At 36.2% G+C, this 12,418-nt stretch overlaps 1 pseudogene; it reads right to left on the reverse strand.

Moving 5' to 3' along the window:
* On the reverse strand, positions 1-1,011 carry LOC145823614 (secreted RxLR effector protein 161 pseudogene; annotated as a pseudogene).
* Between the last annotated feature and the right edge of the window lie 11,407 nt (positions 1,012-12,418).

Here is a 12,418-nt window from a genome sequence, read left to right on the forward strand (position 1 = left end):
CTAAGGGACACCAAATTCAGTCAAGAGACAACGAAACCAAACAATCTCAGTAATGGCATAAGCCATAGCACGATACTTAGTCTCGGCAGTGGAACGCACAATAGTAGTCTGTTTCTTTGCCTTCCAAGAGATCAAGAAATCACCAAGAAACATGCAAAAGCCAGAAGTGGACTTGCGATCAGTGACATCACTAGCCCAATCAGAATCAACATAAGCCATGAAGTTCAAAGAGGAAGTAGAAGACAACAATAAATCCTGAAATATAGTACCCAGGAGATAGAGAAAAATCCGAACCAAAGCAACCCAATGGGTAGAGTGAGGAGCAAAGACAAATTGGCTAACCACATGAACAACATAAGTAAGATCAGGACGAGTAACCATCAGATAGACTAAGCACTCCACGAGCTCGCGATATAAAGTAGGATCATCCAGAAGAATACCATCAGTAGTGTTGAGCTTTACATTAAGCTCAATAAGGGTATCAAAAATTTTAGTGTTAGTAAGACTGACACAATGAAGAACCTCATTGGCATACTTGGCTTGAGATAGAAAGTAGTCCTTGGGAGAAGAAGTTATCTTAATACCAAGAAAATACTACAATGGGCCTAGATCCTTCATTTCAAAGGTACGAAAAAGATGGTGCTTGTCCTCAGATATAGTAGAAGAGTCAGAACCAATGATGATTATATCATCCACATACAGTAATAATGCAACAAAGCTAGCAAAGGTGTGAAGAAGAAATAAAATAGAGTCCTGAGCACAAGGATGAAACCCAAGCTCAATAACAGCAGTCTGAAAGCGATCATACCAAGCACGATAAGACTGCTTCAGACCATACAGAGCATGCCGAAGGCAACAAATCGGCCCAAGGGAATGGTGAAGGCCAACAGGAGGATGCATGTAAACCTCCTCAATGAGATAACCATTAAGAAAACCATTCTTAACATATATCTGATGAAGAGGCCAAGAACGAACAGCAGCGACAAATATCAAAGTACGGACAGTAGTCATCTTGGTAACATGAGCAAAGGTCTCCTCATAATCAATACCATACTCTTGTGAGAAACCTTTGGCAATCAGACGAGCTTTGTAACGATTAAGAGAACCATCAGAATGAGTCTTGACTTTATAGACCCATTTGCAACCAACTGGATTCTTACCAGCATGCAAAGGAACCAACTCCCAAGTATTAGTTTTCTGTAAAGCAGACAACTCATCCTTCATGGCTTGAACCCAATGAGGATCTGGACAGGCCTCATTATAAGACTGAGGTTTTGAAAAAGAGTGAATAGCAGACAAAAAAGTACGATAGGAAACAAAAAAATATGTATTAGACCAACCCAACCTGTTTGGAGGATGACACGCTCGAGTAGGATATCAGTGTGTAGTAGGATCAGAGTCGTCGAAAGTAGAAGGATCAGTAGCAGGGATAGAGACAACTGGTAGAAGAGAAGCCTTGCGACGAGAATAAACTAACAACGGAAGATGAGAAGAAATCGAAGGATAAGCAGCCAGAGGTGAAGCAAGAGGAAAAGATGGAACAAGCTCAGGGGGAACTGTGGATATGTACTCATCAGACGGGACCTCAGAAGGAAATGGATCAATATGAACCAAATACTCTTTAGAAACTGGGGCGATGAGAGGAGGAAGCTGAAAGTAAGGTAGACGTTCGAGAAAGGCAACATAGCGGGAGGCAAAAAGACAATGAGAAATAAGGTCATAAGAACGATAATCTTTCTGAGTGAGACTATAACCTAAAAAAATACATAAGACAGACCGGACACTAAGTTTGGTCCTATCTTTACGGGGTAAAAGGACAAAACAAGCAGACCCAAAAGCACGAAGGAGAGATTTAATTGGGAAGTTAAGAAAACGGGGCCTTATAAGGACACCAACCAGAAAGAAGGGCGGTAGGCATATGGTTGAAAAGAAAAGCAGCGATAAAAACTGTCTCACCCTAAAACAGAGCTGGAACGGAGGCAAAAAGAAGGAGACACCTAGCTGTCTCAACGAGATGACGGTATTTACGTTCAGCTCAACCATTTTGGGCAGGTGTATCAATACAAGAAGTTTGGTGAATGGTATCCAATTTGGCCAAATAGTCACATAATTCAGTTTTAAAGTATTCCCCGCCCAAGTCAGACCACAATAATTTAATAGTAGACCCAAACTGCATAGTGACCATAGACTGGAAAGTACGGTATATTTGGTAAAAGTCAGACTTATAAGTCATAAGATAAACCTAAGTGTAACGAGTGCAATCATCAACAAATGACACATAATAGGCAGAACCCCTTTTGGTGAGAATAGGAGAAGGGCTCCAAACATCAATATGAACTAAAGAAAGCGGTTTATCAAATATAAAAGTACTTGTACGAAAAGGTGAGGTTGTCATTTTGGCAAGTTTACACCTCCAACATTCAATAAGTTCACTAAGAGAAACTTTGCCCAATATACATGACTGAGCTAAAGACCGTAAACGGTCAACAGATAACTGCCCTAATCTAGAATGCCACAGGTAGAAATGACTGGATGGAGAATCTAACTGAAAAGAGAAAAAAGTAGTAGAAGAGGTCATCATAGGCAAGCGCAAGCTTTCCACCACATAGAAGTCTCCAACTCTAAGGCCAGTCTCAATCTGTTGCTTGAACATTCGATCTTGCACAAAACAGATAGAAAAAGAAAATATAACATCAAAACCGGAGGTATCAAGCTGACTGATAGATAATAAACTGACAAATAACTGAGGAAGATAAATGATAAATGGAATAGAGACAACAGCCATAGCAGACGATAAGATAGTCCCAACAGATATAACAGGCATACCAGACTCATTAGCGGCATTAACAGTAATAAGAGAGGGAGAGGGAGTACAATTTTGAAATAAGAAGAGATAGGAAGTCATATGATGAAAGGCACCAGAGTCAAAAATCCAGACAGACGAAGAGATACCTAAAGAAGTCCTAAGCAAACCTGAATGAAGAAAAGAAACAATGGAGGCAGACGGAGATGGTTGTGAAATAGACAGTGTATGCTGAAACTGACTAATCTGAGCACTCAAGAAAGCCAAGGTAGGATCAGCAGCTGAAACAGATACAGTAAAATCTATGGAAGGCTAAAAACTACTCAGAGAAGAATGGCAAAACTGGGTCTAAGACTGCTGAGAAGCCGAGCCAGACAAACATCCCTTCTTGGGACAGTGATACTTCCAATGACCCCTCTGATGGTAGAAGGCACACTCATCTGATGCCAATGGCTCTTTTTTGGGCTTTGCAGAAAGCTGAACCTGATGGGTATCTAGCATCGTAATGAGCCAAAACAAAATACATAACTGATGGAGCAAAATGGAATAAACAAAGACTGGATAGGCCAAATTGTAATAAGCCAAATAAATATGACCAAACTAACCAAGCACGAAGCCGAAGAGAACTCTAGATGTGAAAGAGAGAGAGAGAAAGAGAGAAGACTTCACGAAAGAGAAAGCGAAAAACGAGAGCTCTCGCTATCGCGATCACGATCAGGCCCAGAAGCTGGGGGTGCGATTTTAGCGAGAATACGTGATTTTGAACCAGAGCCTTATGAAGATGAGTCGAATCTAGAAGAACCAACGAGGTTACGAACCAAAGAGAGAACCGGCGACATCGCGAAACAAAGAGAGATGTGGGAGTCGACGAAGACAAAGAGAGAAAGAGATGTGAACCAAAGATCACACTCGACTTTGACTTTCAGATTCAAAGTCGAAGTCGGAGAGTAAAAGCTGATGGAGAACCAGATGGGTCGTCGAATCAACTTCGAACCAGTCAACGACTTCAAGCCAAATGAAGAACCAGACAGAAAGACCAGATTTTGCCAAACCTTAGCCACCGCGAGATCAACGATCGTGTTGCTCTGATATCATGTAAGATTCTTGAAAGCTTTTATGTATATTCAATTGTGTTTCAATACAATGTCTACATCTGACATATATAGCAATTCTAAACCTAATCCTAAATAGAAAACAATAGACCTAATCCAAGATAGGAAACAATATTTACAGAATAAACCTAAACTAATCATAAACTAATATTATTCTCACAATGATATCAAACAACATAAGAACAAAGTTTATACACATAAAATGCTTTGTTTTTAGATTTTATATTATTTCAAAACTTAAGAACTTTTGATGTCATCTTAGTTTTTTGTAAGATTTGTATCTTTGACAGTGAGTTTTCTATTTTTTGACAGTGAAATTTCTCTAACTAAAAGTTAAATCAATGAAATTTATCTATCATTGATAAGAAAAACACCTTTTACTGGACCTCGCCTATTATGAGCTTATATTATGTGAGAGGAGGTATTACTTATTTTTCCTAATTTTTATGCATCTTACTAAAAGTAAGGCTAAATTATTATTTTTTTCCTCAACTTTTACACAAAATTTCAATATCGACCAACTTTTATTTATTAATTTTTATTTACACCCTCATAATCAAACCAATATAGTCCAACCAGTATAATCTGGGGGGATTTGGTGATAGCTCCCTCATTATCTAATTTGTCTTTCAAAATGACAAGAATTATATAAGTACTTTCAAAACCCTTTGATATTTTAAAACTTGTTTCTTTTACTATATTACCTTTATATCTATCAGCTCTCCTATTAAGCCATCTTCACTATGTATTTCAGAGTAAAATTTTACTCTGTATGAAAGTAAAATTTTACTCTGTATAAAAATAAATTTTATACTCTGAAACTAAAGTAAAATTTTACTCTGTATGAAAGTAAAATTTTACTCTGAACAAGAGTAAAATTTTACACTCTGAAACTAAAAGTAAAATTTTACTCTGTATAAAAGTAAAATTTTACTCTGAATAAGAGTAAAATTTTACACTCTGAAACTAAAAGTAAAATTTTACTCTGTATAAAAGTAAAATTTTATTCTGAAAAACAAGTAAACTGTGAGACTCTGAAGCTAAAAGTAAAATTTTACTCTGTATAAAAGTAAAATTTTACTCTGGTTCTGTCAAATGAAAAAAACAGAGCAATAGAATCAGAGTAAAATTTTACTCTGGTTCTATCAAATGAAATTAGATCATTCACAGCCATTGTTCTTCTGTTGCTTCACAGTTACTTGCTTCTTTCGTATCACCTCTTTGGCTTCTCTGTTATCTATTACATATACACAATCCATATTACTCACTCACGACACAAAAATTTATTAAAATCAAAAACAATTTTACAACAAAAAGTTGAGAGAATATAGTAACAACTCATCAATAGATCAATTTAAGAACTTAACAACACTATCCAAATGAAAAATCTCTCCCTCACACACACACACACACACACACACACAAACACGCACATATATATATATATGAAAAATCTGAAGAACTGTGTTCAAATATGAAAATTTTGAACAGTCGCGCGATTCGTCTGTATACTCTTTCACAATTCGAATTTTTGATCGACGAGGCTATCATCAACGACAAGAACATGAACTTCATGAGAATTAGAAGGCGATACGTCGACGTCGTCGAAGCTTTCTCTGATCATCTCCGACGATCTCTTCCACTGCGAAACCTATGCGCCATTCAAAGAAAATTCTCTGCAACTGAGAGTGATTTAGGTATATTTACAGTTTTGGTTGAAATCACGAGAGCTTCGAACGAATCCAATCCAAACCCTAAGAATGGAAGAGAGAAGGAAAAAAGAGTGGAGAAGGTGAAGAAATTTAGTTGAGGGTATAATAGTCTAATAAAATATTTAAATAATAAATTTTGTGCTTTATGTAAAATTTTATAATTACGAAGGTGTTTAGAAATGAAAGGAAGGTAAAAGGGGTTTATAGCTAAATTTCCCTATAATCCGTTAATAGAAGATTATCTCGTACCGTCTGACCCAAAAAACATAAAAAAATTAAAAAGTTCCATTAATATAGGAACAAGAATGTCCTTATTGATTTGATGATATATATCCAAATTCGTATTCTTATAGATACTGAATTTTCACAACGATAGCACATTCCACACATAGCACAATTCAAGAAAGATTGGAATAGGATGCTAAATCTTGGCTTAGATTTCCCCCACCCAAAGCATCCTTCTTTTGTCAATATGCCAGTAGTTCAAATGCTAACGTTCTTTATCAAACACACACCCCCCCCCCCCCCCCCCCCCCCCCCAAAAAAAAATAAAAATAAAAAAAAATAAAAAAAAACTAATGTTCTTCTTTGATTACATAATTTTATTAATATTAAAAAAAAATGCTAACGTTCTTTATCAACCCCCCCAAAAAAAAAAAAAAAAAAAAGAAGAAAGAGAAGCTAATGTTCTTTGATTACATGATTTTATTAATATTAAAAAAAAAAATTCATAAAAACTGAAGGGTAAAGTTGCATTTTGCCCTGTTTCGCTATTTTTACACTTGGGTCCTCGAATTTTTTTTCCTACTTTAGCTATTTATGTTTTAAGTTTTTCACTATAACAACTAACTTATGTCCAAAATTAAATAGAAAATGATAGATTGACATCCACGTGACATTAAGATATTTTATTACACCTCTAACAAAAACTCAAACCCCAATATCACATGTCATGTGATAGTTAATGTGGCATTTTCTGTCTAATTTTGAACAAAAATTAATTTTAAGAGTAAATTAAAAAAAACTTGAAACATGAAGTATTAAAATGGAGAAAAAAAACTTTAAGGTCAAAGTAAAAAAATGTCCAAACATAAAAAAGGCAAAATGTAATTTACCCAAAATGGATATAAAATAACCCTTCAAAGCTGAGTACATTAATATGAATCATTGTTTGGTAACCGGTAAAAAAGTGGACTTTTTTATAAAAAAAAAAAAAAAAAAAAAAATTTGTGATTTTTCTTTTTAAATTTGTGTCTTTTTTTTTATTTTTATAATTCAAGAATTTAAAGAGTACAAAAAAAATCATAAAAATAAAAATAATAACCATTTTTTTAGCCTTTTCATGTTTAGTGGACTTTTAAATATATATTTAAAAAGTTTATGTTCTTTTAATCTAATAAAATTTAAAAGACATAACAATTCCACTATTTTTAAAAAGGTTTATTAAGGACAAAAATAAAAATAAAAATAAAAAAAGAAGTTGTCAAGCCTTCCATAAGAAAGTGACTGTTAGAATGGTGGTACAAGGATACTATACTGGAAAAAAAAAAAGAAAAAGATAAAAAGAAAAGAGAGAGAGAGAGAGAGAATAAATACACATGTCTTGTGAGAATTTAACATGTCATTTTGAAGTTTGACATCATTGAATTTAAAGTCCCTTTGCAACTTCTATCAATAATGCATTTGAATGTCTGCATATTGGATGTAAAGACATGTCCTGTGTCTTATTCTCTTCTGAATCATTTTTAGTTTAACTGTGATTTAAATAAATAGTTCACGGTCTGAATGAGATGGAAATGAGTTGGGTTTCCAGAAGGTGGGCTGTTCATTCTCGTTGTGAATCTGCAAACAAACCCTTAAGAAAGACTCTCGGACGATCTAGTTAAAATTATACTTGAGGAAGATGATAATTGAGAATTAGTTTAAGGGTTCTTTTATAATTAACCCTATAAAATTATGGATTGAGTTTTTTGAATTAAATTTTTTAAAAACTGAATTTTTTGGTTTTCATGTTTTTTTTTTTTTTTTTGTAGTGAATATTTTTTAAATTTTAAATTTTTTTTTTTATTTTTTTAAATGCACCTTACTTATATGTATCTAAAGAAAAAAATTTGTGAAAAAATATTTTGAAAAATTAATAAATACATAAAATACAAAAAATGTATTGAATTCTCTTCTTCTTTTTTTCTTTTCTTTTTTTTTTTGTATTTTTGGTATTTAGTAAATTTTTAAAAGGTTTTTTTCACAATTTTTTTACTTTTTAGGTATATTTATGTTAGGTATGTCTAAAAAGTAAAAAAAAAAAAATCTTAAAATATTAAAAAAAATTCAATAAAAACAAAAAAAAACATGAAAAATAAGAAAGTAGAATTTTCTAAACAGTATTTCCAGAAAAATTGAACTAAGCAATGATATTAACTATCAGAGGTAAATTAAAGTGGAGGATTCAATAATACTATGTTGTGGTACATTTAGATGTGTACCATATATCAGTTATGAGGATATATGATTTTATATTATAACTAATATCATATAGATCATAACCATTATCATATTAACTCTTAACTTAATTATATTTAGTTATTCATATATACCATATTATCTCATAACTACCCCATAACTAAATTATTTTAATAATTTAATTTTGAATTGGCAACCGGTATAACTGGTTACCAAAAAGAGGGCAAAGGAAATTAGAGGAGTCTAGGGATCCCAACATCACATATCTCATAACCACTAGTCACATATCTCATAATCAACACATTTTTTTCATAACCAACATCACATATCTCATAACCACTAGTCACATATCTCATAACTAACACCATTTTGCTCATAACCACACCACTTTGTTCATAATCAATATCACATATCTCATAACTATTGATCACATATATCATAACTATTACCCACATGAATCATAACCACATCTCATAGCCAACCACTTTGAGTCATAACCAGTATCACACATCTCATAACCACTAATCATATATCTCATAACTAACAACCCTTTTGCTCATAACTACACCACTTTGATCATAACAAATATCTCATATCTCATAACCACTAACACATATAGCATAACCAAACACCCTTTGACACCACTTTACTCATAACCAAAATCACAAATCGTATAATCACTAATCAAATATCTCATAACCATTACCCACATATCTCATAACCAACATCACATATATCATAACTATTAATCACATATCTCATAACCAAATACCCTTTGACTTATAACTACAACACTCTACTCATAACCAAAATCATATATCTAATAATCATTAATCATATATCTTATAACCTTTACCCACTTATGTCATAACCACAACTCATAACCACACTACAAGAATTTTCACATTTGGCGATCAAAATTGGCGGCCAAAACAAATTTAGTCCCCAAAGGTTCAAATTTTGGCTACCATTTTAATTTAGTCGACATACATTGTTTTTGGGCGACTAAAAAAAAATTTAGTCGCGAAATATATAGTTATAGGTGACTAAAAACCAATTAGTTGCGAAAAGTTAAAATTTTACGCTACTAATTCTAAGTTTAGTGGTAGAACAAGCTAATTTGCCGACAAAAATATAGTTTAGTCACCAAATATAATGGACATTGTTTACACTTTTTGGTGACTAAATAATTTAGTCGTTATTTAGTACAATTTGGCGACTAAAATGTGAAATAGTCGCTAAAGGTTGGAAAAAAAAAATTAGAGGGAAACCAATATAATTTGGCGTCTGATATGTCTGTCTCACACACACACACACACAATATACACTATCTCAAACAAATTTCGCTCTCCTTCGACACTACCAAGCCTCACCTCGTTTACTACCGTCGTTGGCAACCGGCGAAAGAGACCATCGCACATCACCACCGCCACTCGTAAAGCACCAGTGCCACTTAATCACATGTATGTGTAGACACCCCATTTTTGACCGACCTTAAGAATCAGATGTCACCGATTGAGCGCTCAATGATGATGCATATTGTGCTCGTTCTGAGGTTTCGGAGTCTCAACTGAGAGCCTTGCCTCCGGACTTTGGGGCTCTTTTGTGCTTTGTCCCGAAGGGAGGAAGAGGTCTCGTAAACCATCTCTCAGTGGCCGTAGGCTACGTTTCGTGGTCGTAGGCAATTTTTTCCATTTGGAGACCAATTTTCAGTTTTTGGAGCCGTCGGCCGCGCGCCTCGATTTGGGACCGCTTAACTACCTTCGTTTTCTCCGATTTTTGGCACACACCTTGTTTCCTCTCCCTAGAGGGACACCATGGCCCGGGAGACCACCTTCGTGGTCGCACGCCACTTCCAGTGCTTGACAGTCAGTTTTCGGGGCCCCCGGCGCCGCGTTTCGGCCCCCGAGCCTTCGTTTTGCATCGGTGTGGGTTCATTTTTGGCATGGACCCTATTTTTATTGTTAGAAAGGTGGTGCAAGGGTGGGAGACCACCTTTTCCCCTTGGAAACCAGCTTTCTCCTTAGAGACCACTTTTCTCTCTCCTCCAACCAGTTTTCTTATCAGGAAACTGGTCTCACTCACTTTTGGGCCATAATTTCTGGTCTCTGTAACACGTCCGCGAGGGACCCCGCTACAGTTCGGACTCGATTTGTGTCACGGTTCTTAATCTGAACCAAAGAATCCAAATCTGGCAAATCGTTTTGAGAAAACAGATTTTTAGAAAAAGAAGTGCCAAACATGGACTGCTTTGCCAGATATAGAGTCGCCATCTAAATATTTTATTTTGGGGAATTTAGGAAACCCTGACTCGGTGCCAAAGGCCACGTGTCCGTCATCACCAAAGTTGCCTCGGTTCGGGAACTTGGGTACGATTGGGGAAGGTCAGCTATGAGCACCCCCTCTCGCCCGATCCGAAGATCGGCCTCTACTAACCATGATATCCGTTTTTGAAAACGTTATGTGTTCTTAAATCAATTATTAGCCTAGCATTACTATGTTATGCGCACAGCAAACAAGTATAGACCAAATCGCCTAAATTGGAACAAAAACATTTCATGTTTGTTTTGAAAATGGTTTGCTACTCGCAAGTAGGCTAAAATGCAGATTTTGCCACCCTCAAGTGGACTTTTAGAAAAGGTGATTTTGCTACTATCTAGTGGGCTTAAAATTCACAGCTTTAATGCGTTTTTTCCAATTTAGGTAACTCAACCTCCATCCACAGGCATTCAAGCAGTTATATCACATAAGCAGCTAGCCTCATGGTAATCATGCTGTCATGGCAACACTCACACGCATGCAAGGATGCTAAAGCAAAAGAACTTACAGAGTACTCCAAGCCAAAACAGGAACTAGTTAGTAATCACATGCATGATCCTAGTTTATGTTAAGATGGCTAATGCAACACATGCAAGATGCAACTAAGATAGGCTCAGCTAATTTACGATGACGTGTGAAATGCTACAACTAACACGTATTCAATTTGGAATTGAAATACAAATGCAGTCAGAATGATGCGCTGAGCCCGGTGCATGCAAAACAAATGCATGAATGCACGTATGCATAGCATAAGATATGCTGATTTTAAATATGCCCTAGTCTACCATCATAAGCAGGTAAATAAAAGGGAAGAAAGACGTGGGGTTGAAAGACATACACACACTCACCCACACTTATTACATAATTGCCCTCACTCGGAGGGTCCAAATAAATATTACAGTCCGAATAATAAGCACATTAATTATTACAGAATTTCTAATTAATTAACAGAATGAATGCAAAAGGAAAGGGGGCCACAGCCCCTGCCTCGGGATGCGCGAATGATGCATGCTCGAACCCGTCTCGCCCGAAAAGTCCGTACCATACCACTGCCGCCTCGGTTTACACTGCCCTGCTTCTCTGAAAATTGCCAAAGTTCTGGGATAGGTCCCCTGAACACTGTGGAACACCATCGGCTGAAGGAAATGTCCACCGGCCATTGAAAATATCTATCGGCTGCTGATGAAGCTACCGGCCCAGGAAGGATTGCCGGTCGGCACTGAATACTATCGGTCGACAGAAAATTCCTGCAGAATCTGGTTTTTGACAGCAACAAGAACAGACAGTGTATGGCATGGAATTTCAAGCAAGTGTATGCATGGCCACTCTCCCAATCATGTAATGGACTCAAGGGAGTATGCCCCTCGACCCTCGGGCCATCAATTACGCATGATGGCCTAAGAGGCTAAGTTTTGCAACTTTGATATCAAATGAAATGCAAGCACAAAACACATCAAAGGGCCCCAACCCCTATCATGATGGATCAAGAGGCAAGGAATGCATGCTCAATGAAATGCAACCAAGGCATGGAGGCTAAGTATGCAACATGAACATGCAAATGAGCAATGTATACTAGGCGCGCAACCTAAACACGTAAGTAAACATGGCATGCAACAACATGCGATAATGGACTTAAACTAACATGGATAGCTCACAAGCATGCCAAAATCGGTGGCCATTAGATGAAAATGAGACTCTCGAAACGCGTGCACGCATGCACGCAAACCGAGAACCAAACCTAAGGCATAGTATGAAACTCTAACAAGGCATGGTGAGGCATGAAATATGGCATACAAGCATGTAATTTCAGCACTGAAATGTGATATAAAACAGGCCCGAATCACGGAAACATGGCACCCGATGCATGGAATGAGACCCGAAATGCAAAACTAGGCACACGCAATGGCCTACAGCTATACAAAGCATGCATTATTTGAACATGAAGCATGAAGACAGATTCAAGGCAGCCCCAAAACAAGCATGTTTTCAGTTTTAAGCAAGACCAAACAATG

Source organism: Camellia sinensis, chromosome 4 (assembly GCF_055761805.1).
Source record: "Camellia sinensis isolate YWXY chromosome 4, ASM5576180v1, whole genome shotgun sequence".
Taxonomy (NCBI): domain Eukaryota; kingdom Viridiplantae; phylum Streptophyta; class Magnoliopsida; order Ericales; family Theaceae; genus Camellia; species Camellia sinensis.